Raw genomic sequence first — 26,615 nt, forward strand, 5'->3', positions numbered from 1 at the left:
TGGGATAGCTTGCGTCCTCAGTCCCCCCTCCCTCTATGAGCATCCATTTGATTCTTTGGCTTTCTGTTACGCTTGTCACGCAGCAGCATGCTGAGTCTCTGCTACGCCGTCTGTCCGGAGATTTTTTAAAAATACTTTGGACCAGGCGTAACATTACAGTAATTCCCCTAATTAAATGCAGGAGTCTCTGAGCGAGATCACCCTGAGGACGGTCACTGAAGGAGATAGAGAGCGCATGCTGCGTGAAAGCCAGCACAAACCAGGGCCCTATGCAGCCGTGCTCAGGGAGGCAATGCTCCCTGAGTACCTCATGAAAGCCTGGCGCGGAAAAGCGTGCTACCACGGAGCACCCAATAAGGCAGCTCTCCCCAGGAACCTCCTGCGGAGGCTTTTCGACTACCTCCAGGAGAGCTTCGTGGAGATCTCCCAGGAGGATTTCTGTTCTATCCCCATATATAGAGAGACCTCCTTTTCACATACTTCAGATTCCTGTTATATTAAGAATAAAAGTTTACATGTTTAAAGCACTTACCGACTGCTCCTTCCCCTGATTCAGGGTCCGGGTTAACGGCCGGAGAGGGTTGGTAGGGGATCTCCGTGAGGGTGATGAAGAGATCCTGGCTGTCGGGGAAACCAGCGTTGTAAGCACTGTCGCCTGCCTCGTCCTCCACAAACCCTTCCTCATCTTCCCCGTCCGCAAACATTGCTGAGGAACTGGCCGTCGACACTGTCCCATCGTCAGAGTCCATGGTCACTGGTGGGGCAGTGGTGGCAGGCTCCGTAGCGTCCGTTTGCCGCTTTGATTTTTTGGTAGCCTTGTCTGGGGTCCTTGATTTTCACGCGGTGCTGCGTTGCATCCCGCCTGTATCCTCTGTCTCTCATGGCTTTGGAGACCTTCTCGTAGGTCTTTGCATTCCGTTTTCTGGAGCGCAGCTCCGAAAGCACAGACTCCTCGCCCCACACACCGATCAGATCCAAGAGTTCCCGGTCAGTCTATGCTGGGGCCCTCTTTCTATTCAGAGATTACATGAACTCCTCTGCTGGAGAGCTCTGTATTGCTGCCGGTGCTGCTGAGCTCGCCCCGATGTCCAACCATGAAATGAGATTCAAACTGTCCAGACAGGAAAAGGAATTCAAATTTTCCCGGGGCTTTTCCTGTGTGGCTGGTCAGAACATCCAAGCTCGGACTGCTGTCCAGAGCGTCAACAGAGTGGTGCACTGTGGGATAGCTCCCGGAGCTACTAAGTTCGATTTGCATCCACACCTAGCCTAATTCGACATAGCCATGTCGAATTTAGCCTTCTCCTCGTCGGGAGGAGTACAGAATTCGAACTAAAGAGCCCTCAATGTCGAATTAAATGGCTTCCTGGTGTGGACGGGTGCACGGTTAATTCGAATTAACGCTGCTAAATTCGAATTAAAGTCCTAGTGTAGACCAGGCCTAAGACGGAGAAAATGCCTTAGTTTTGGTCTGGACAATACTGGGGATAACTGCATTGTCATTCCCCCAGGTACAGCTCTCAACTTACTCCACTCTTGAAGCACTTCTGGGGGAACCATCGTGGTGGATAACTTCATAGCATATTTCACTGATCTGCCCTTTGCCTTTTTAAATTAGGTCATTCTCTGCCTCCTAGTCACCCTCCTCAGTGTCACATCATTGAGAGTCAGATATTCTAAAGGGGATTTTCTTCCAGTTTGCCCCAGACGCCCCCCCACTAACTCCTCTAAGACCATACAAGCATCTCCAAAGCACAGCAAAACTGCAAACCAAAACTGGGAACCTAATTCCCAACCCACCCAGCCTCCCAGGCACAATGACAAACACAAACAGCATGTATCACACAGCCAAATTATCTTGATGCAGCCCTCCCATGCACACGTCACTTGCCATCTCTGAGGTTCCCTTGAGGTCTTCTGAGGGAAGAATTTCAGGTTGCGAAAGTCAGACATGCATATAAAAATGCTATGATAGTCTCTTTGGAATATGAACACTCACTGCTTGTGGTTTGTTTCCTACTCCCACAGCCATGGCACCTGCAGCAAGCAGACCCTCAGAGACAGGGCCTTTATCAACAACGAAGCAGCTGGCTAACCTGAAGGGGGAAAAAAAAACAAAAAAAACTTGGGATGTTTGCAGACATCACTGCTGACTCCCAAATCAATGCAGAAGTAGAGGTTGTACTTGACACTGAAGAGGTAATGAAATGCTCCAAAGAGATTGTTGGAGTGACCAAAGACAGTGTTGCCAATGCCATGGCAAAAGACACTGTTGAGAAAGACAGGGAGATGCACAGGCAATTCCTGGAGGCCACACAGAGCCACAATGCTCTGCTACAGCACATGCTGGTGTTAGAGCAGCAGGCAATGCAGTGCTTCAAATTGGGACCATGCCATATTCTGGAGCCCCAGCAAAATACAGGAACACCAGCAGCTGCTCCCTGCTTTGCCAACACAGCTGTGCTCACAGGGAACGTCTACACAGGGATAAAAGACCTGCAGCATAGCCATGGCTGGCCTGGGTCAGCTGGCTTGGGCTGCGAGGCTAAAAATTCCTGTGTAGATGTTCGGTTTCAGGCTGGAGCCCAAGCTCTGGGACCCTCCAGCCTCACAGGAAATCCATAAATTTTAAATAATTCACAGGGTTTTTACAAAAGTATCCAGGCATAGACACAAGGTAAAATAAGGATGCCTGCAACCAGGGGCATGTGCAGAAATGTAAATTTGACCCTTTTTGGAGGGGCCTGTTCTGTGCCCCTTCCTCCCCACCCCCACTCCAGCAAGCGCTCATTCTTCCTTTTCTTCCCCGCCTCCCCGCTCTGGCAGGAGCTCATTCTCCTCACTGGATGATTATTGGGGGTGCCCGTTTGCCCCCCTTTGTGCACGCCCCTGGCCACAACATTCCACTTCCACCACCCATAAATAAGACTGCACAGCTCACAATCTATCCCACCCCTCAACCCCCATCCACAAGTTAACAGCTGGATGTACAGGTCAGAGACTCAAAGTATGAGCAATAGGCATCCCTGACAGTCTTGCCCTGACTGTTTCCATTTTCTATTGGATGGCTTGCTGGTTGTTCAGACTGCTGAGCAAGTTGCTGTTCCTCAACCTCCCAGCCATCATTAAGGCCTTCTCCCTTACTTTCACAAATATTGTGCAAAACACAATATGCAGCTATAATATTGGGCAATTTTTTTCTGCAGCATTCAACCTATTCCACAAACCGCACCACCTTCCTTTCAAACAGCCAAATGCACACTCCACTGTCATTCTGCAACTACAGAGGCAATAGCTCAACAGTTCCTTCTGTCTGAGTGGCCTGCAGGTAGCAGAGGATGAGCCAGGTCTCCCAGGATAACTGGAACAATCTCCACACCGTTAATGTCCATAATGATGCTGGTGAGAGAGAGTTCTTTCTCCATTAGGTATTTATTACTGAGTTCTGAAAGATCCAAGCATTGTGGACCCTTCCAGACCATTTTGCATATATGTACGTAAACCTGCCATGCTGGTCAACCAGCCCTTGGAGCACCATGGAGAAATAACCCTTCTGTTTATAAATTCTGAGGCCTAGAGTGGGGTGAGGTGAGGGCAAATAAGAGGCATATAGGTTCTGTCAATTGCCCCAGTACAGTTTGGAAACTCCATTCATGCAAACCTGTCAATAATCTTCTGAGTGCTACAAAGCTTTCTAACCTGGTGCAACGGCACCTTTTCTATGTCACCACACATCTGCATGACTGTGACCCCAATGGTCCATCATCCTATGCCAAATTGGTTGTCTATGGCCAGTAGCATCCAGGAATGGCCAGCTTCTAGATGGCAATGGCAACCTGCTTCTCCACAGGTATGGAGCACCTCATGTTGGTATGCTGCTGCAGCACCTATCTTTAAAAAGGTTCCCATCACCACCTGGAAATTCTCTCACCAGTGCTGATCGCCCCAGGTCTGCAGAATGATCCTTTCCCACCAATCCACAGTGGCTTCCCAAACCCAGAAATGGTGCTGCATGATGTGAAGCTGCCCTAAGGAACAGCTCCTGTAGCAGCAGTTGTGAGTCAGTGTCCTCTTCTTCCTCGCCCTGCTTTCTCTGCTGCTGCTGAAGTTCCTGCTGCTGCAGCTGCCACCACATCATCTGCTCAGTTGTGCAGTGGGCAAAGTCTAAAACTGAAGCTCCAGGTCTGAGAGCTGAAATACAGCCAAGCAGCCTCAGTGTATTTGTAGTTGCCAGCACAGCAGCACAGAGCATTGCTAGGTCCATGCTGGCTGATGATAATTCAAACAATGGCACTGGCCCACACAGAAACAAAGAATGGGCAGAGACAGCAGAAATATGGGATTTTCTCAAAATTTTAACCTGCTTGGTATATGCAATGGATCCCACAAATGCATGGTGAGAAAAATTCCACAATGCATAGTACTCAGCAGAGCTGCAAAGGACCATCACTCACTCACTCACGCCCGTCACCCCAATCGGGGTATGGGCCTCCAACCACAGATCTCCAGAGTCCTTTATCCTGGGCCATTCACTCTAGCTGGTTCCAGGTATAGCCCATTTTTTTGCTATCAGCCTGAAGGTCACGTCGCCAGGTGTTTCTTGGACTGCCTCTTTTCCGCTTGCCTTGGGGGTTCCACCGCAGTGCCTGTCTGGTGATGTTAGTTGGCTGCTTGCGTAGTGTATGTCCTATCCAGACCCACCTTCTCCTTCTGATTTCCTCCTCTGCTGGGAGTTGACGGGTCCTCTCCAAGAGGTGGATGTTACTGATGGTGTCTGGCCAGCAGATCTGGAGAATCCTTCTGAGGCAGCTATTAATGAAGGTCTGGATCTTCCTGATGGTTGTTTTGGTTGTCCTAAAGGTTTCAGCTCCATACAGTAGGACTGATTTCACATTGGAGTTGAACAGTCGAATTTTTATTGCCAAAGACAGCTCTCTGGAGCTCCAGATGTTCTTAAGCTGTAAGAAGGCTGCTCTTGCCTTACCAATCCTTACTTTGATGTCTGCGTCTGTGCCACCCTGCTGGTCAATGATGCTACCTAGGTAGGTGAAGTCCTTCACCTACCTAGGTAGCATCATTGCAAAGGACCATGGTGTGAATTAAAATAGCACACAGCCATCCTATTTGCACACTATTAGTGAAGCTTGCATATTGCATGTTCAATTATACCCATCAAATCAATCCAGTTTAACCCCCGCCCCCCCCATAGACAAGCCCTAACAGGAAGAAGGCTTAAGAGAGACATGGGGACAGACAACAGACAGAGTTTAGTGATTTCTGAGTATTCAATTTCATCCATTATATTGACGTGAATTGTTAAATAAAAGCATTTCACTGAAACCTGTGTCCCTGTTGCTTCTCCAAGAATACTACAGAAGCCTTCTTTGTGGCTAGCAGGGAATCCAAAGTTATGATTCAATAATGGTACATTATACCCAGACACTTTCATAGAGTTGGTCAAATACTATTCAGTGAATAAATAATTTGGTGAATTTTGTCCTTTTTCTTGGAATAATTTAATTTTTAAGTATTTGACCAGATCTGCTTTTGATATTACCCTGGATACTGGAAAATACATTTGATTTATTCAGCAGCATGTAAGGTAATAATCAGAGGGCTTGGTATAAAAAATATTCTTTACTTGTGGTGATGGGTCAATTTTAGTAGAATTCTATGCACTGCAGGAATTGAAGTCATCCTGTCCACTTCCTTCCAGGATTGCTCACTAGAGCAATATTTTGTCCCAGCCAGTTTTAATATGTTCAAGTAATGAGACTTCCCTTGGGATACTAATTCCTTGGCCTACTAGCTCTCATAGTCTCTACAGTGTGAGTGCATATATATTGTATTTACTTATACACTAGATATTATATAAATGTTTCCTTTTTTGGCATGAATTTGGGATTTTTTTTGTCTTACTCACTGTGGTACCCCGACATACCAACATTGTGAAAGGGACAGCATTCTACCCACAGAGCCTTGGCTGGCATAAAGCTGGCAGGAAATCCACTCCTAGTTCCTGCGGCCTATTCTCCTTCAGTTGGTAGAGGGGGACGCTTTCTGAGTAGGGACTGCATGGGCTGCTGGACAGGGAGTGTGCTGCTACTGCAGGGCCACAGCAAGAAAAGAGTCTGAGCTTGAAGCTGGGGGGGAAGCCCAGGAAGCAGCTTGCATGCATTGCCCATACGAGCTTGCTCTGTGCAGGAGAAATCAGCCACAGCCCAAAGGGAAGCAAGCACCCTCTTGGATGACTGAGGGACTGATGCTGGAGGGCACTTGGACTGTTTGGCTGCTGATAAAGGTGACCACTGCTGATAAAATTGCTGGTTACAGAGACAGGTGCTGAAGTGATTTCTGGGTGAATTCATGACTTCTCACAAGGGGTATGGATTTGAAACTAACTGTCAGAGAGGGAAGCCCCCACCACGCTCACAAATGGCAAAGTCACGTGCAACCAGGTATTTTGTACACGCCACAGATGTTAAAGGAAAAAATGTTTTGAAGGATTTTTTCTTTTAGGTACTGTTTGTTTATTTTTTTTTAATCCTTGTGAGTGTACACCCACATGCCCTAGTTCCATGAGCTTAACTATACCAGACTGAGAGGGAACCACAGAAACTTCTAAAATGACTTACAGTCCAATTGTTTTTCTATACATAAAAATGCCACACTTTTAAAGTCCAGTATCTTGAGATCTTCCAATGAGAAAAGCAAGGGCTCTGTTTGTCAATGGAGAGTTAGGAATCTTCTTTTTCCAGTTGTAGAAAGGTCCAGTTTGGGTGTGCACAGGAAATTTTGTTCTCTGAGCGACTAAAGTTTGTTTGAGGTCTCCTACTGAATGCACTGCTTGCTGCCAACTCCGCCTCCAATAGTTGGCCTACATGTTGACATTCAGTGCTCTGTGCCTACTCCAACATGATATCTGGGGACTCAGTATCTGGAAATGGATTTTGCAGCTACACCAAGTGTGGATCTGACAGTGTCACCAATTGCATTCCTATGATCTGACACACATTGGATCACCTCTCTTTTGCATTCTTTTTCACAGATTTTGGCTCCTTCCACAGGTTTTCCAACAAAACTTAACTCAGTGAAGTCACATGTAAAGCAGACATTTTAGTTCCTCAGCCAAACAGATCTGAGTGAAAATCTATGGAAATTTACAGGTGTTATTTTGCCTCCCCCCCGCCCCCAGAGGGAACGTCTGTTGTTTTGTGAATGCAACAGAAATAGAGAATCACATCTTAGAAAAAAACAGTATATATTTATACTACATTAACACCTACAAACAATGAGCAGGGCCTTGTTCTAGGCAGGGTTAGCACTGTATAAACAAATAATGAGAAGACTCTTTTTCCCAGAGAGCTCACTGACCAGATTTAAGACAAGCTGCAAAAGGAAACTGAAATGGGAAAATGAGGTTGAGAAGAGGACAAGGTAACAGTGAAATGAGCACATTTTGCATAAATAGGTCAAGTCACCACCTATATAGATGTTATCAGCTGGTAGTGCCCTGAAGGCATCATAGCAAAGGGGAGTCTTAAGGAAGGATTTGGAGGAGGATAAGACAGTGTGTGATTTTATGGATCTGAATAAGGAATATTATGAGACTATTGTATTCAACCAATGCCTGTTCCCATGTTCATATCAGGAACTCCAATGCAATGTATGCAAAATCAAATTCACAGAAATGTTCTCCAAATATAACTCCAATGCTTCTTTATTTGAAGCAGAAGATTTCTCAAATGCCAACATTTTTCATAGATTTGATACCAATTGAACATCCTGACTCCTGTACAAAAGAATATACTTCTGAAATACATTGGCATGTAGACTATTTCTAATTATTTTGAGTAATACCAGCATTCCATCTGTCATGTGACAATGGTACAGAATTGTAGAACAAGTTGCTTTCTTCCAACGGCTGAACAAGAAAATATATTAGAATAAGGAAATTATTATTATCCCTAAAACTACAATCTTTCACTGCTTCAAATTCACTTATTTTTCTGCCACAAACACTCAAATATTATGGGCCTGATTCTTCTCTACCAATGTCCCTTGTGTCATTTACACCTGTGTAAATGAGTGCGAAGTGTTTGGAATACTGTGCTGTTGTGATCTATGTAGTGTCTTAGAGCATTTTTGCACAAATGCTGACACATGACCACACAAGTTACAAGGCAGTGGAGAATGAGGCACAACATACGTTCTATGATGTTTAAAATGCTGATTGTTTATCCACCAAGAGCTTTGTAAGAGGCCCATTGTATAAATTGAAAAAAAAATAAACACCACAACATACTCTAAAACATTGATAAGCCACTGAACATCCTTGTTTAGAAATACACAGAAAACATAGCTCTAAACTGAAAGCTCTATGCCTAAAGTTCATTGAATAATACATAAATAGGACCACTTAGCCACACTGCACCTTCCCCCACCCTGAGTTATTCATCTATTTGTAACCGCTCATGAAAGCCAATGTACATGTGGGTGGCCTGCTGTGGCCTCCATTCAGTTTTATTCAATTACTCACTTGATTACACTTGAAAGAACTATAAACATAAGGCATCTTAATTGCTCAGTGTCATTCAGAATCTTTTCAAAGCTCATAAACTATAAAGCAGCAAAGAATCCTGTGGCACCTTATAGACTAACAGATGTTTTGCAGCATGAGCTTTCGTGGGTGAATACCCACTTCTTCGGATGCAATTAGGAATGGCAATATACAAAAACCTGTAGGAGAACACCTCAACCTCCCCGGCCACACAACAGCAGATTCCAAGGTGGCCATCCCACAGCAAAAAAACTCCAGGACCAGACTCCAAAGAGAAACTATAAAGGAGTATAATTAGGTCACTTTCCTGAATTCACTATTTAGAGAACAGTTTAATCTCCATCCAAGCAAAATGAATGAATTAATAAATAAAAACAAAAAAAAATCCCCAGCCATTCAGAAAGGGGCAACTCCTGTTCCCTCTCCTGAGTGCAGTTCTACAGGGAGCAGGGGCAGAATTTTGAGAAATCATACAGGACGCGTGCATGCAACCCTCTACATGCCATGCGGTTTCAAAGGCAAGTCTGAGGTCAGGGTTGGAGTCATTATGTCTATGACTAGATGGGTTCAAACAGTACCTTCCCCAATCATGTAATGGAGAGGCTCAGGGACTGTGGCTGTTCCTGGAGGCCAGGCAATGCAGTAGCAGCCACAGAGTGACTTTACTAATACTCTATGACCTAGGCTGCAAAGGGTTCTGTCCGTTTTTCATATACCCACAACCCCACCCATGCCAACCCCATGTACTCAAGATTGGCAAAGGAGACACCTAAGGGACTTTAAGTATTAAAAGGCCAGAATGAATGGCCTACATAGGATTTTGAAAACTACAATACATGACAAGTCATTTTGGAAGCAGTGCCAGAGCTGGTACAGAGACACAGGACCTCCACAACAGATTCCCTTGAATCTCTGCAGATTTTTAGGGATTCACTAGGTTTGGAGGCAGATCTCAGGCCTTTTTCCTCAGAAAATCAGACTTTACAGCACAATATGAAGATGTGGGGCTATTTTAAAGAGGAGATCCAAATGGAGACTTCCTCCCAAAGAACCCCCTCTCATCACTTTTAAATGGGAGGCGCTCAGAGGTGGTGATGTAACCCAATGAGATTGCTGACATGCGTTAAGTTACACAAACGCGTACACATTTGTGGGGTTTGTCCCTCATACATGATGCTTGAGTCAGTGGGTCTCTGCATGGGTGCAAGGAGCTATCAGGATCCAAATGCAGGACTAATTCCTAAGGGCATGTTCACATGGAGAATTAGTGCACAGCAAGTCGAGATACGAATGTACAGTCCACTAGCCTGCTGCACACTAACTGGCTATGTGGACCCTGCTACCACACACTAAAAGTTATGTAGAACACTTTGACATACTCCCATTTGAAAGAGCAGTCAGTCATATTGCTCTACAGAACTTGTAGTGTGTGGTAGCAGGGTCCACACGTCCAGTTACTCAGTGTCAGGTTAGTGCCCTGTAGAGTCACACTGTGGCTTGGAGCACACTATCTGTCCATGTAGTCAAGCCCTACATTTCATTTCTCACATTAGTGTTTATAGTAAGACAGGTGTTGGGTTGGTAGTTTGTGGTCTGTTGGTAGTTTGTGGTCTGTGGGGTATTTTAGTGCTATTTTCTAAAAACATACCAACAATAAGGACAGCATGTACTAACAAGATTAGATTCATCAGCAAATCAAGATCCTGGATGGCTTCAAGACTGATTTATATGAATAAAAAAGAGCTTAAGTCAATAGCACACGTTCAGCTGAATCCTGGAAAATGATTTACATATTTTTTTAAGCACATCTTAGCATATTTCCAAGTGCAAAACACATTTAAAACACATTTAACAGGGACCCCAGCAAGTCCAAAAATCACACTTCAGTCTGATTTAAAAAAAAAAAGACATGGTTATATGTAACACGAAAGATTAGTATAGCTTACAGAGATTAGAGAAATTAATGTTCCTATTCTTTTAGTTTCTTAATGTATTTGACTATACCTTGTTTCATTGTTTCCCGGACAGTCTCTACGCAAAAGAATAAATGGACACAAATCTGACATCAGGAATCATAACATTCAAAAACCAGTGGGAGAACACTTCAACCTCTCTAACCACTCAATGACAGACTTGAAGGTGGCAATTTTGCAACAAAAAAACTTCAAAAACAGACTCCAAAGAGAGACTGCTGAACTCGAATTAATATGCAAATTAGATACAATTAACTTAGGTTTAAACAGAGACTGGGAATGGTTGGGTCATTACACTAATTGAATCTACTTCCCTATGTTAAGTTCTCCTCACATCTTCTATGGGTCATCTCAATTATTACTTCAAAGGTTTTTTTTTCTCCTGCTGATGATAGCTCACCTCAATTGATTAGACTCTTCCACTTGGTATGCATACTTCCACCTTTTCATGTTCTCTGTATGTATAAATATCTCCTGTCTGTGTGTTCCATTATATGCATCCGAAGAAGTGAGCTGTAGCCCATGAAAGTTTATGCTGAAATAAATGTGTTAGTCTCTCAGGTGCCACAAGTACTCCTGTTCTTTTTTTTTTGTTTCCCTTATGTAGTCAGTCACTCAGTCAGTTTCCTTTGTTCTTAGAATGGATATTTAGCACTGCAAAAAAAGTCAAGAAAAAAAATGTTAAGTAGGAAATTATTATTGGTAAGCCACAAAAATCAGTGGAGACCTCTAAATCGGGTTTATAGTAATTCCTGAAACAAATTTGTACACTGACTGTGTCCTTCTAAGAAAGGTCTTATGAAAAGGTCATGTCACTGATTTTTAGACAGTAGTCTTCATTGGTTTCAATGGGGAGTTCCACTGAAACATGGATAGCACATATGAATCCATGATCAAAACAGAAATAGAAAAAACACTGGTGCTCATTTTATGCCATTCTGTGCATATGTATCTGTATAATAAAGGCATAATAACATTGTAACAATTAAATAAAATCAATAAATATGTAACCCTTCTGCCCATCACAGCTGGCAGCAACAAGGGCCGGGTTCAGTATCTAAGGGTTCCGTTTCAATAACACAATGCAAAACCGGCTCGAGCCCCCACCCAGTGACCTGGGACAATTACATACCACCCCCCAGACACCTCTAGGAAGCAATACTTCCCCTCTCACAAGCACAGAGTCTGAGTGTAGCAAAATCCTTTATTAAAAGGAGGGAAACAATACAGCATTATGTTGGGGAATCACCACAAACAGGATTCATAACACAAACCATGAGCAAAAGACCCACCCCCAAGTAAGTTTGGCAGTATCCTTTTCCCCTCAGGGTCTTAAGTCCAACCACCCAAAAGATCACCCCAAAGTCCCAAAAGTCCCAAACCCCAAAGTCTCGAGTCCAGCAACCCAAAAATCACCCAAAAGTCCAACAACCCAAAAGTCTCTGTCCCTGGTCAGTCCAGCTCCAGAGTTCAAAAGTTCATCTGCAGTGTTTTATCGCCCCCCTCTCCCCCTGGCTGGGTGGAAAGGGGGCGGGGGAAGAAAGGGGCATGCGGGGTGTTAAGGAGCACCTTACATGGTCCGAGGGTGACTACCCTGCCTCTCCGTGGGATTCTGCTGCAGCCTTCACCACAAGCCGCCCCACTCCACCAGCCGTCCCGTGAGCTGCTCCAGCCGTCCCACGAACTGCTCCGCTCTGTCCCGCTTCACTCCACTCGCCGTCCTGTGGGTCGCTCCAACCGTCCTGCAAACTGGTCAGCTCCACTCCACTCGCCATCCCATGGGCTGCTCCAACCGTCCCACAAATTGCTCCGCTCTGCCAGCCGCTTAGCAATATATCTTCAGGCTCCCCCACTAGTTAACACAGCACTCAGTGATCTCAGCTCTTAGTAATTTTAGCTCTTTAGTGATTTCAGCTTGTAGTAGGGAAGCCCCAGTGCTGATGCACCATTGGCCCAAAGTGAATTCAGCACAGCAGCCTGTAACTAAACTCTTAATGGAATCAAAATTAGCTCTGCTATTCAACAGTGGAGAGAGGAGGCAGTACAATTGGTGTTTCAGGCCCTCAAAAGGGGCCCATACCATCAGGTACAACTGCCTGTCCCCAGCCTCTCTCAATTCACTGGGTTTTGGAACCCATGTCCCTTGTCTAGCGAGTGCTACTTAGTTGATGGTGAGTCCATCTGTCATAAAACAGTTCCACTGGCCTTGATTCACATAATCAGGATAACAACACTTTATTCTTCCTGCCCCAATAACAGAGAAACTGGGGATCCCACAGCAGCCAAAGTGACCATTTGGGTGGCTGTGGGCTCATGCTAGGCAGGGTGGGTGTGCCTATGCAAACAAGAGCAGCCCCCTGAAGTTCTTTTCCACAACTCACCACAATTCACCACCAGATATCAGGATAGAGCTCATCCTGACTGCTTACAAATATATTGCAAAGTGTTAATTTTAAACTATGTTCTTGTATTCATTATGCATTTATCTCCTTTATCCTATATTGGATCATAATCAAACTTGCATTTTATTAAACAACTCTCCAAAGAAACAAGAAAAAACAGAACAGTTAAATAGAGACGGCCAATTATTCATCCCTATACACACCAGTCATACCCAGGATTTAATGTCAAGGATTGTAATTTGTCTAATTAATTGGGCCAAACACACTGTGACCACAATTTTGGAAATTAAAAGTGTTAGCTACAGGCCTCAGTTGTCTCTACAAAAATGCCATGCTGAACAAATAAAAGTTCCCTTTTCAATCTGCCTGTAAATAATAGGGGTTCCCTCACCCCCCACTCCAAATGGGAAGCATTTGTGTCATCTCAAATTGCCAGAAAGTAATTCTGATTTCTAATATTATCCAGGTTCTAATTCTGCTTTTGTTAGTCATAATCATGTTAAATTGGATTTTCTGTGGTTCTGAATAGACATAAATGGGACAATAATTTGTTGTTGTGGCTAGACTTTGTGACCAAAATATTCCTTTAAAATAAGTTTTAATGTAATTTCCTACATTTTTAAAAAAACTTAAATTGAAAAAACAAAATGTCCTCCATGCAGAACCATACTGATTCCCCCATAACCTTCAGTCCCCATTTCCCTGCCATATGGGTCATCATTTAGATCCTAAACATAGTCCTCAACCACTTGAGCTAACAAGCAGTACAATGCTGTTATCTTCCATGTAGACCTGTCACTAGAAGGGGATGGAGGCATTTTTGCCAGTGGGTTTCCCAGTTGTTGGCTACACAGCAAAGAAATGCTGAGACTCAGAAATCCTTTGTTCAGTTCCAGGCTCCATAGAAGAGTCTACGTTAGTGGTTACAGACCCTTCTGCCTTGCCCCCAATAGCCTCTGTCCGTCCCCTTCTGCTCTCATCCCTCTTCCCCAGCTCCTGTCCTTGCCCCCTCTTCCTGTTGTTATTTCTCTCTGGCTCTGACCCCAGCTCAGATCTCCCCCCATTTCTTAACATACCCCACCCCAGCTTCTGCCAGTGCCCTTTCCTCTCCTTCCTCTGTCCTCCTTCCTTGGCTCCTATACTCACCCTGTGACGGTGCGCCCCATAAGGCTTTATGGAAATATGCTTATGAATGTATATATGACATAACTGGAATATGTATACATATGCCATGTAACATATCTCTGTAAATGTTATAATTTACTGAATTTATTCATCCTATTTGTATGCATGTGTCATTTTTGTATTCGAAGTTATGAATATTGGCTGTGTACTTGTTTAATTTTTAAGTAGCCTTAGGGTACGTCTACACTACCTAGACCGATTGCTCTGCCGTCGACTCCTGTACTCCACCGTAGCGAGCGGCGGAAGTGGAGTCAACGAGGGAGTGGCGGCAGTCGACCCCGCGCTGTGAGGACGCAAGGTAAGTCGACCTAAGATACGTCGACTTCAGCTACGCTATTCTCGTAGTTGAAGTTGCGTATCTTAGATCAATCCCCCCAGTGTAGACCAGGCCTAAGTAAAGCATTTGGTCAGCTTCTTGAGAAAGGAATGTGCAAATTAAGTGCCCAATCAAGAAACACTTAATGAACAATGGATCTTGGAAGGCTACAATCCACATAAGAAGTCTTCCTGGAGATATTCAAGATAGCATGTGAGCAATGGCTGCTGCCTGTTAAAAACCGAATCATGCATGGACATGTGACTTGCCCAGGTGACTCCAAGACTCCATCTTGGAGCTGGACTTTGCATAGGAGAGAGGAGAGGGTCTCCACCCACAAGAGAAAGTCTATTTAAGCCTGTGGGAGACCCCTCCATTTGGTCTTCAGCTAGCTCAAGAGATAGCCTCTCCACCCCAAAGGATACCTGAAAGAAACTGGAACAAAGGAGAGTAGTCACAGGGGGTGTGAGTGATTGATGGACCCAGACTAGAAGGAGACTAGCCTGTAAAAGGAAGCTTACTGGAATACCTCTGAGGGTGAGGTTTTATCTGTATTCAGTTTTCTTACTGTATTAGGCATAGACTTGCGTGTTTTATTTTATTTTGCTTGGTAATTCACTTTGTTCTGTCTGTTACTACTTGGAACCACTTAAATCCTTCTTTTTGTATTTAATAAAATCACTTTTTACTTATTATTTAACCCAGAGGCAAACAGCTGTGCATATTTCTCTATCAGTGTTATAGAGGGTGAACAATTTATGGGTTTTACCCTGTATAAGCTTTATACAGGGTAAAACAGATTTATTTGGGGTTTGGACCCCACTGGGAGTTGGGCATCTGAGTGTCAGATATAGGAACACTTCTTAACCTGCTTTCAGTTAAGCCTGCAGTTTGTGGAACGTGGTTCAGAGCCGGGTCTGTGTTTGTAGCCAGCAAGCGTATCTGGCACAGCCAGGCAGGGCTCTGGAGTCCCAAGCTGGCAGGGAAGGCAGGGGCAGAAATAGTCTTGGCACACCAGTTGGCAGCCCCAAGGGGGTCTCTGTGATCCAACCCATCACACACCCATCCTGGTTTCCAGCCCCTGCCCCCTGCATTCCAGCTCCTGTTCCTAACCTCCTCCTCTCCCTGAGTTCCTTCCCAATGCATTCCTCACCCTTCTGCATTCAAGTCACACTGCTTCCTCCTTCTCCTCCTCACTGCCTGGGCACAAGCATAGGGAACACTGAGAACACAGGAGAGATGGAGTCCACATCCTCAGCCCCTGTGCCCAATGCCATAATGGTTCTCTGGCTGCCAAGAGCAGCAACTGCAGGGAAAATCCTGCTCAGCCCCTGCGGCCCTTGGCTGAATCACGCTCAGCTGCTCTATCAAGATGGTGGTTGCGCAGTCTGGTCACAATGTAGGATCTGTGAGGGGATGGATCATGCTCAGTGCAGAGAATTAGCTGCCAAACTCTAACGAGTCTCTACTGAGCATGTGTAAAATGACATTTTTTCAGAGGCTCATATGTCCAAATTTTTGTGGATTCTTTCACACTAGGGTGAGCTCCCTGCCAGGTTTCAAGTTCCTGCTCCTAAGAATGGAAGTTCTAAAATTTCTCACTGATACAATTTTAAAGATTTTTTTTAACTTTTATTTATTTTGCACATATCCTCATTTGAAATTATTGAAAAATGTAAAAAGCTGAAGACTAGCTTCACTCCAATGATGCCTGCCTTGATTGCCTGCTTTTTCCACATAATCTTATGTCTGTCTCCAATGCGAACCCTTACAGTTGGCAAAAATCCCTGTAAAAATGTGTAAAACTTTCCTTCTTAAAAGCCCCTCTCTGCTGCAATGCTTATAAATTTAACATTGGTTAGATAAGTGGTGAGCCAAGACTTCTGCTTTTATGATAAATTCTAGTTTACTGTTACTCCTGTCTTCCTCCCCGCCTCATTTACCTGCTGCATCCTGTCTGTCACCTGCACCCAAATCCTACAACTGCGTGCCCTCACATGGAGACCCACTGAAGTCAATAGAGCTCCAGACATGCAAATCAGATTAGGGTCTCAGATTATAAATTCTCTAAGGCAGGAACTGTCTTCTTTGTACGTATAACACTGGGGCCCTAATCCACCAGCAGAGTTCCCAGGTGCGACAACCAATAAATAAACAAACAATCATAATGACGTGATCATACAGAATGTGCTTAATAGCAAATTATATAGTTTAGAGGATGTTTCATTTATAAACTAGTTTCACCTAATCCTAACTTGGGGGGCAGGATCTGTTTTTGTGGATCAAATTTTCCCATGTTTAATCTCAAAGCACAAAATGTAATTTGTTGTATATAGATCTAAAAAAAAGTAAAATCAGCATCTTATTTCCACTGTGAAAAACAAAAAACAACAAAACAAAAACCAAAGAAACCAAAAAACAAACAAACCCAGCCACACTTTTTTTTGACACAGATAATACAAAAATAACTGAACTTTGAAATGTGGCATGTAAATAGTACTAATTTTGGACTATGAACATGTCCAAGCTTGAATACAGACTAGGTGGGACAAAAATAAAGATATAAGCAATTCTAAGTATGCTTACTTGACATCTGCTAAGGTTTTTAGCAGAACCCAGTGAACTCCACTCCTCTTGTGACTTAACACATATTTTCTTGCCCAATGTGAAGTATTAGCGATACTGCAGGGACAATTGTCATGAAGAAGACTGCAGTCTCACACAGATTGCCACAGCAGAACCTTGCCCCCCGCCAGAAAAGCATCACAAAGGAGAAATATGTACTTGTGAAAATGCAGACAACTCTCAACAATTTTTGCCACATTCTGTACTATACATGCTACAAGTTTTAAGCTTTCCCTTTAAAAATGCTTGTCTTTTTCAGTTATCAAAATTATGCAATCACAATACAATTTGGTCTGCTGTTGCCCTGTTAACCCACGCTTGTGGCAAACTGTCTCCAGCTTAAAAGCAACAACAAGATGTGAAACCACTCCTGCCCCATCTCTTTCATCTCAATGAAAAAAGAGCATACAAGTCTAATTTGTGATCACTTAGCCTCTGATTCAACAAAGTGAACATATGTTAAACTTTAGGGATGTGATTAATCCCATACAATAGGCAGGGGCGGCTCTAAGAATCCCGCCGCCCCAAGCAGGGCGGCGCGCTGTGGGGCGCGCTCTGGCGGTGCCGGTCCCGCGGCTCCAGGGGACCTCTGGCAGACGTGCCTGTGGAGGTTCCGCTGGTCCCGCGGCTCCGGTGGAGCTTCCGCAGGCACGTCTGCGGGAGGTCCACCCGAGCCGCGGGACCAGCGAACCCTCCGCAGTCATGCCTGCGGGAGGTCCCCTGAAGCCGCGGCTCCGGTGGACCTCCCGCAGGCATGACTGCGGAAGGTCCGCCGGAGCCGGCTGCCACCCTGCCAGCAAAATGCCGCCCCAAGCGCGCGCTTGGCGCGCTGGGGTCTGGAGCCGGCCCTGACTATAGGATGAGGGACTCTATCCTGGGAAGGACTGACCCTGAAAATGACTTGGACATCATGATGAACAATCAACTGAACATGAGATCACAGTCAACACTATTGCTAAAGGGCTAATGTGATCCTTAGATGTATAAGCGGGAATCTGAAGTAGGAGTAGAGATGTTGTATTATCTCTGCATTTGGCACTGGTACGACCAGTCTACTGGAATACTATGTCCAGTTCCGGTGTTCACAAATTGGAGAGGGTTAGAGAAGAGCTACAAGAATGATTAAAATATTGGAAAACATACCGTAGAGTGACTAGCTCAAGAAACGCCATCTATTGATCTTCAAAAATACAAGGTTAAAGAGTGACTTGATCATAGTCTGTAAGCAACTACATGGGGGAACAAAAATTTGATAACGAGCTCTTCAATCTAGAAGACAAAGGCATAACAAGATCCAATGGATGGAAGCTGAAGCAAAACAAATTCATACTGGAAATAAGGAGCAATTTTTTAAACAATAAGGGTAATTAACTAGTTGAACAGTTTATCAAAGGTTGTGGGAGATTTTCCATCACTGGCAATTTTAAAATAAAGAATGGATTGTTTTTTTTCTAAAAGATATGCTATATTTCAAACAGGAATTCATTCAGAGAAGTTCTATGGACTGTGTTATGCAGGAGGTCAGACTAGATGATCCCAAAGGTCCCTTCTGGCTTTATAATCTATTAATCTTAATTTAGCAAAACACTGAAATATGTACTTTAATCTCACTGAATTCAATGGCACACATTAAGTGTTTTGCTGAAGAGAGATAACTCAGGTGCCTACATGCCTTGTTGAATTGGGGTCTTAAATGCTAGCATGGCTAGGAATCAGAAATCAATTTTTCTTAGATGAAATAAAGAAAATTCTATGGTGGTGTTCTTTTATGTCTGCACAGTTAAAATTACAAAAAGTGAGGAACTGCAAAAGTTAACTCACAATAACTTTACCTTTGTTATATTGCATTGCATACCCTCTTTATTTCATTTATTTCTCTTTATTTTATATATTTAACACCACAAACAAAATGTATTAATCTACATATTTAATAACTCTCTCTCTCTCCTCCCCCCCCAAAAAATACTCCATGTGCAAATTAATATTGCTGTAAGAACCTTAACTTTCGCATTTCCTTGCTTTCTATCATTTTAACAGTGCAGCCTTAATGTTGCCTTAACACTGGGGCAGAGCACTCCCGAAAAGCTTTGGAGGGACTTTTTATGAAGATACCTCTGAGGGGTTCCTTGAAATGATTTCCCCCAGAGCATACCTTTGAGGGGTGTGGTTTATGGCATCAAAGCAAAGCCCGCAGGACATGACCCTAAACATGACAGAAACCTCATAGGTATTGGGGAATCCATGAGAAACCAGGGTCACCTGTGCAGAGGCCCTGTCTTTCTGTGCTTCAGCTATAGTCACTGGTAGCCCCCTCCTTCACTGACCCTCTGCCAGCACAGCTTCAATGGAACTGGCTGTCCAAGGGAACACCTCTTGCCATAGCTGCCTTCATGTTCCTTGAAAGGGAATCCATGGGAAAGTTAATAAGACGTGGCATGCATTACCTTTTCCAGGTAAATTCCATAGAGCTGGAATAGGAATTGCAGTTTCCCCCGGCCTGTCCCGTCCCCCTCCGAGATTGTCCTGAGGCTGACACCACTTTTTCCCCCGACGCTGACCCTCCAGCCACACAGAGCCTTTGCAGGGCCCATAGAGCAGGGATGGATGGTGACTTTGAGACACCAAAGCCCCTTTTCTGCGTAGGTCCTCTCCACGCACGGATCTGAGGGATAGAATCTGACTGACAGCTTTTTGCAGATAATGTACAGTATGCGAAATGCCATTAGTCAAGCTTCATTTTGTTAGTGACTTCTTTCAAATGAAGTAACACAATCAGAAACTGTCCCAGTACATTGATAATTTTCTTGAGTGAGCTTCTAGATAACTTTGCTGAGGTGTGACTATTTGATTGTATTGCAGTTGAAGCCAAAGACGTCAGGTTTGAATGAGGGCTCCATTATGTTGGGCCCTGTACATGCGTGCGCGCGCGCGCACACACACACACACACACACAGAGATGTGGACCCCAGCAAGGGTGTGCAGTCTAAGCCCCAGTCCTACAAACACTTATGCATATGGTTAATTATTCACATTAAGAAGGGAACGGATGATTGCAGATACCGGTGATACTTAAGCAAGTCAATAAAACAGGTATTGTCTCTCTTCGCTAGCCATGACCGGAAACGAACTAAAGCAGCTCACATTTGTTCTAGCTGAAAATTATTTTTAGTGGTGTGAGAAGGTGAACAGAAATAATCTCTGCATTTTTCTAAGCACATGATAGGGACAATCTCTCAGAAAATGTTGCAACATGTTTTGAAATTTTCACAGTATTTGCAACATAGTTGGATTGCCAATCAAGAAATAAAGTACTCTCAGCCATTTCTAACAGACTGAAACAACCTCATTGTTGTTTTTTTAAGATGTACATTTAAATTAGAATTTGGCATTTCCTCGGGCTTTATATGAGTTTCAAATCAGAGGAAAGACATTTTCTCTGTCCCATATAGATGTAGTGCACTACACACACACACACACACACTTACACATATACGTGCACTGTTCTTTTTAACATGTTTAAAATTTCTGTTATAAGAATGACTCTGAAAGTGGATTTTTCCATCTTCACTCATTAGGATTCACGATTTCTAATTATGAAAGTATTTCCCCTACCCATGCTCATATTTCATTTCTGCTGGTTACCTTCACATGTGCTCACCTATCTCTAACTTTTACTGCTTGCCAGTTAAAATTCACATAAGTCATTCTGCTTTATTTCCAAATGTTCTCCTGTTGGTGTATGCTGTTCTGTAGATCTGTGGCAAAGTCACACACTGCTCTGTAAGTACTGCATTTTGTGAACCTTAAGGAGTCAGTTTCCAAAAGCACAACACTAAACTGACTCGAGAGCTAATACGATGATCCAGGATGTTTTATTATAACAATCAGTTACTGGAAAATTTGTATCTTGCTGCCACGAAAATATCTGATCACCTTAGGCCTGCACAAAATAGAAAAACAACTAATCACAATGTCTCTTTGGAATATCATCTGTTTACAAAAAGGCAGTATATGACTAAAACTTATGCTCCTTTTTCCACACAATTTTTTTTAAGCTGAAAATTATTCCCATCTGTTGCTTCCCAGATGTACCTAAGACAAACATCACTAGTACAGTATTACAGGTGATGAAGATCTTGTATGGCAAAGTTTACAAGATTCATATGAAAGGCATCATCTAATCACAAATACAATAGATATTTTTACATGGCCTAAGCAAAAGCAAGCAAGTCCCCTGCTCAGCACTTATGGCATGAATGTCTGAAAAGGAATGCAACAAAATTGCCCCCAAATAACTTCATCCTGACCCACCAATACAGGGATAAAATATATGAGACAGTTTTCTTCTCCCCTCCTCCTTTTCTAAAAAGCCAGCATTCCCTTCACTGAAAATAAATCAGTAAGTGACGAATCTGGAATTCTCCCTGGGAGTTGAATCCCAGTTGGGATACTAAATCAGTTCATGAGAACGTGTCCTATTGTATGTAAAGCATTTGTAGCCGAATCCCATTGCACCATTCTAGGGTGCTTTCCCTTTTAATAAAGCAGGCCTTTTATTCCACATGGATGCTGCCAAATAGTATTTCACTTGGCACTTCTGTAATGACCAAAGAGACATGCCAGGTACACTATTTAAAGGACAATCCTAATGATCAGGGAAAATACCAACAGATTATTGTAATTTATGTAACCACTAGAGCAGAAAAATGAACATTTTTAAATGTCTAGTGCTTAAAAACAATATTTTGCCTGTCAAACCACAAGCAACTTTTCCACATTACAACTGAACAACAGAAGGATAAAATCTATAAAGTTTGGAACAAACCCAGTTTGGTCATTATGGATGTGGTAGCACACCCGATAGACACCACAACTTTCAATTCTGATCCTATTTTCACAAGATTAAAATTCAGCTTTCCATCAGATCTATGATACAGGATTAGATTTATGGCTGCTTTGCATCACCAGGGAGACATAAAGCAGCACGAGTGTACTGTGGAATCTAGCCCTTGATGTTTGAGTATTCATTTACTGTTTGCTAATGTTGGGAACGACAATGGTAACTGGACTAAGCTGCAAGTTAACTGTAAATTCCTCCATGTGCTACCACATAGTGCTTTTCTGCCAACTCCTCTACCTCACTACCTGTATCCCCTTGTTATACTTGTTTTTATCTACGTTATGTTGGACATTTATACTGTTTCCTCTCCTGCATTACTTTCACGGACTGCCTGGCATACACAAAGTAGTACATTGTATGAAGTCCTACACGTGTAGTTAAAATTGTAGAAAAATTGTGTAGGATTATATTACACTATGATATTTGACAAAAAATATGATGACATGATTAAAGGCGGAGTATCACATTTTCACCTGATGTAAATGGAGCTCAGTGGAGCTGCACTGATTCAACCAGCCTGAAATTCTGGCTCTGTATCATTAAGCCTACACACAAAGCAGGGGGAATGACAGATGCACGGTTTAACCTTAATTTTGTAACGTTAACATATTTTTTGTGCTTTAATCCAATCAGAAATTCTCTCTCAAAATGCTTTTTAAACATTTCAATTCTCCAATTATTATTACACTTCAAAGGAAACAAAGTGCTGTAGATCTCAGACACAAAAACAGAATTTGACCACAGCCAGAAAGACAAAGGGACATCAAAGCAGAATTTTAAGGAACATTGCCTCCAGTCTGTATAATGCATTTTCAAAGACACAAATAAGATTGAATTAGTTTATCCTTAAATAATCCCTGTATGTAACTTGATTTATTTTTATCTATATAAAAGACCAAACAAGTACAGTAGTTGTATTGTAAAGACTTATTAAAAGGGCTAGATCACAAGAGGAGGAAAGATCACATGCACTTCTTGGGAGGTGGAATACAGGTAGAAACATACAATTACAGGATGTGTATAGCAGCATTCAGGATTAATGTTTTGTCTTTTGAAAATGCACACTTATTTGCCCAGTGCTTAGTGTTATTTGAAGTTCATGTTGTTAACTAGATTCCTGAAAACAATGTTCAACAAATGCGACAATGATTAGTCAATATAAAACTATTTTCAGTTGAGAGAGTCTTACAAACTCGTCTGTGGGAGTATGATGGAAATAATCAAGACTAAGTTATTTGGAGACAGAATCTGTCATTTTATTAGTCCGTAAGTACTATGCATTCCTGTAGTGCTGTATAAATAATAAAAATAAAATTGTGTAGAGAGACACCCCTGGGTTGCAGCCTCTATAAACGTCATATTAAATTAGCGAGTTGTCTAAGTGCCTGCCAAACAACTTTAAATGTAGTACTTAAGATATTATTCATGCAATATATCTGACCTAGGTATATTAAACTTTCCATATATGAATACTTCCATAAAAGAGGATTTAAGAGAAAATGTTCTGCCCTCTCTCCAGATGGATAATCTCCATCCAAATAGCATGCCCTAAACCTTTTTATTTATGCCATCTGATCCTATGTACTATTCCAATAAGGTGGCAAACCAGATATTAAGCATGTTTCCAAAATTTATTTCAAGACATTGAAAGGCCAGGATTAAGTTAGCTGTCTTCATGGCTTCAAGAGAAAAGGCAACTTGCCATTTTTGGATGTCAGAAGTGATCAGATCAATGCTTAGCTCATATGTGTCAGACAATAGGCGCTCCATTCTAGTACAGCTAAGTGACAAACAGTTGAACCAGAGTGTGTATTATTTTCCTGAGATGTAGCAATGCTGCCTTGCATACCAGTCCTGGCTATTCCTGCTATGTTAAATCACCCCCTCTTATAGGCTAGTCCCTTAAGGAGTGGCACATGTCTCAAAGGAAATTATGAATTGATACTAAAATTGTCTGATACTAAAACTGCATGTAACCCAGATTTCTCTTTTCAGTATTTCACAGAGTACTCCAAATTTGGGAAGAGAAAAGTGTTCACAAAAACAGACATATTATGCTCAGGTCAATGTTATCCTGATCTGACTTCGAAAAAAATATATTATACTGAGCAGTCGCACCTAGTTTGCTATAGACTTCATATTATACATTTTAAAAACTAGAGGGCACTTAAATCTAGCAGACAAAGGCATAACAAAATCCAGTGGCTGGAAGTTGAAGATAGATAAAATTCAAACAGGTATTAAGATGCAACTTTTTTTACTGTGAGGGTAATTACACACTGAAACAAGCTTACCAGGGATGTGGTCAATTCTCCATGACTTGAAGTATTTCAGTCAAGACTGGATGTCTTTCTAAAATATATGATCTACTTCAATCGACATTTATTGGTCTCAGTGCAGGAATTATCAGTTTAAATTATTTGGCCTGTGTTATGCAGGAGGTCAGACCCACTGATCAAAGTGATCCTTTCTGGCCTTAAAAAAAAAAAAATCTATGAATTCTCAGACTTTTCTCCAAACTTGAGTAGCAACTGAATGTTCATGAGAAGCCATACCCCTAACACCTTTTTGTTGATAAATTATTTTTTTTAGCCTCTGGTTTTATGAACCTCTTGCAGCCTTACTGACCTCTGTCCCAGTTTTAATTTTTCTAGCTCTTTCTTTTTCGTTTAAAGTGAGGCTGTACTTATCAGATGAACCCTAAATACTTTTACCTCCTTTATTATTTATTTGACCATGTTGAACAATGTCATGTTTAACTGCTGGAACCTGGTCTTTGTGCTGGAGAAGCAAACAATCCATTTTTCACAAAGATGATGGCTGGGTCCCATCCCAGCTATCAAATGGTACAGTGGCACCTGCGGCCATATGCCAGTTACATTTCCAATAGAAGTGAGGAGCAGCAGCTCTGGCCACCCCACTTCTCACTCAGGTCATGCGGGAGCCAGCTCCCAGCAGCAAAGAGGCCACCCCATTGCCTTGTGCGTCCAATCAGGTGTGGCCCCGTGGCCCCTGCATCATGACAGAAAGTTTGGCCTCCATCATCCTCACCCCACTTCTAGCAGCCTGCGTCCCCTCGTAAGAATGGGGAGTGAAACTGCACCCTAGGGAAGACCAGGCTGGAAGGTGAGGGAGGAGCATAGGGCAGACTCTGCAGGTGAGCCAGCAGCTGCAGCAGGGAAGACTCCATGGGTATTGATGGTACATACCAGGGGGAAAATTTCTCAGGACATCCCTGAAAAGGGCCTTCCAATGGAGCATGATCTGAATATTTCTGCAGACGTTGCTTGTTTCATTAAGGATTTAAGCCAAGATTTTAAAATATAGTAGCCTAAAGTTAGTCTCCTAAATCCGCATTTAGGCACTCGCCTTAATTTCATGAGTGCTGAGTACCTAAAACAGCTCCCATTGACCTCAGTGGCCTCAGAAATTAATTTTAAATCTATTCTAGTATTTAAATGTTGAGGATCTAAATAAAACATCTAAACTAATTCCCCTAAGTGCAATTCTTTCCTACACTTTGAGAGACTGAACAAGTTCCTGCAACACCTGTTTCGTTGCGTATCTTCTCTTTTTTTATTGGATCTGTCCCATCAAGGAATTGATGTACAATGGAAGGCTTCACTGAGTATAACTGCCCAGTCCCCAAAATGTTTCAAAATAATTAAGGACAAGTTTTTTATTTTGTTTAGGAACATAATGAGCTCAGTGTAACAGCCCAGCAATTGTACACTTAAATAAAATAAACTATCCCTCAACTCTGATTTAATGTTATGTGAGTGGTGAGTATTACACACAGTCCCCTTTTCCTTGCTAGCCAGAGACATAAAATGCCTTCTGAAACCAATTATCTCTCACACCCACAATTTACCCTCCCCAAAATGAGTTTCTTGCTTTTTTCCCCTCCTTGCTTTTTGGTCTGTTTTTTAGCTCTGCCAGAGCTTTTTGCCATTCAGGAACATTATTTAATAATTCTACATTCAAAACACACTGAAGGGGAGGGCCAATGATAAATATTTGCTGCATAAAACCCAGGAGTGGGCAACTGGGGACTAACTTTTTCATAAAGTAAGCTTCTTCCTAACTCACTCAGAAGTTGGTGAATAGCTTTAAGCAGGAGGAGTTTACATTCCTTACAAACTTTTATTGCTGATGTTGTGAATTTTTATTAAAGCAACTCTGAAGGTTCCTGTTATTCATATAATTTTTTAACTTCTAAGCTCTTGGCCTCAGTGATATCTTGTGGCAATAAGTTCCACAGGTTAGTTGTGCTTTGTATTATTAATATAATTATTTATTTGTATCCATTGGAAAAATGTTGCCTTTCAAGTTAATTGAATGCTCCCTTGTTCCTGAAACACGAGAAAAGATGAATAGAAGAGTTGGTGTTGGGAAACTTGTGTTGTGTACAGCTTTTAAAGAAATTGTAATTCTCCTATCATCTCTCTTGTACTAACGCCCATGTGATTCATAGGCATGGCTTCTCCCTGTTCCTCCAACACACAGAACACCACTTTGGAGCCTCAGCCCAATCAGGCATTAACTTCCCAACCTTATCATTAATTAAAGAACAGTAATGTCAGTGTTTGTTAACTGTATACATTTAATGACACACACAGAAAATCCTTTTTAATCATAGTGTAGCTGGATCAAA

General features: G+C 42.6%; 2 long non-coding RNA genes across 5 annotated transcripts in view; both read right to left on the bottom strand.

Annotated features, from left to right (window-relative positions):
- LOC120402238 overlaps positions 1–10,985 on the bottom strand; it is a 34,152-nt gene extending 23,167 nt beyond the window's left edge. Inside the window, exons 1-2 of the long non-coding RNA XR_005597076.1 lie at positions 10,934–10,985; positions 2,000–2,096 (exon numbers count right to left, since the gene is read on the bottom strand). This is a non-coding gene — a long non-coding RNA (uncharacterized LOC120402238). The remainder of the gene's footprint in view (positions 1–1,999; positions 2,097–10,933) is intronic.
- A 30-nt stretch (positions 10,986–11,015) lies between these two features.
- LOC120401709 overlaps positions 11,016–26,615 on the bottom strand; it is a 38,000-nt gene continuing 22,400 nt past the window's right edge. For 2 of the 4 annotated variants that reach the window (XR_005596671.1, XR_005596668.1), the window contains exon 3: positions 11,016–11,187. This is a non-coding gene — a long non-coding RNA (uncharacterized LOC120401709). Of the gene's footprint in view, positions 11,188–26,229; positions 26,314–26,615 lie in introns of those variants that run through there. The other 2 variants (XR_005596670.1, XR_005596669.1) reach the window with 2 other exon arrangements.

The sequence above is a fragment of the Mauremys reevesii genome, linkage group 3 (assembly GCF_016161935.1).
Source record: "Mauremys reevesii isolate NIE-2019 linkage group 3, ASM1616193v1, whole genome shotgun sequence".
Classification (NCBI taxonomy): domain Eukaryota; kingdom Metazoa; phylum Chordata; order Testudines; family Geoemydidae; genus Mauremys; species Mauremys reevesii.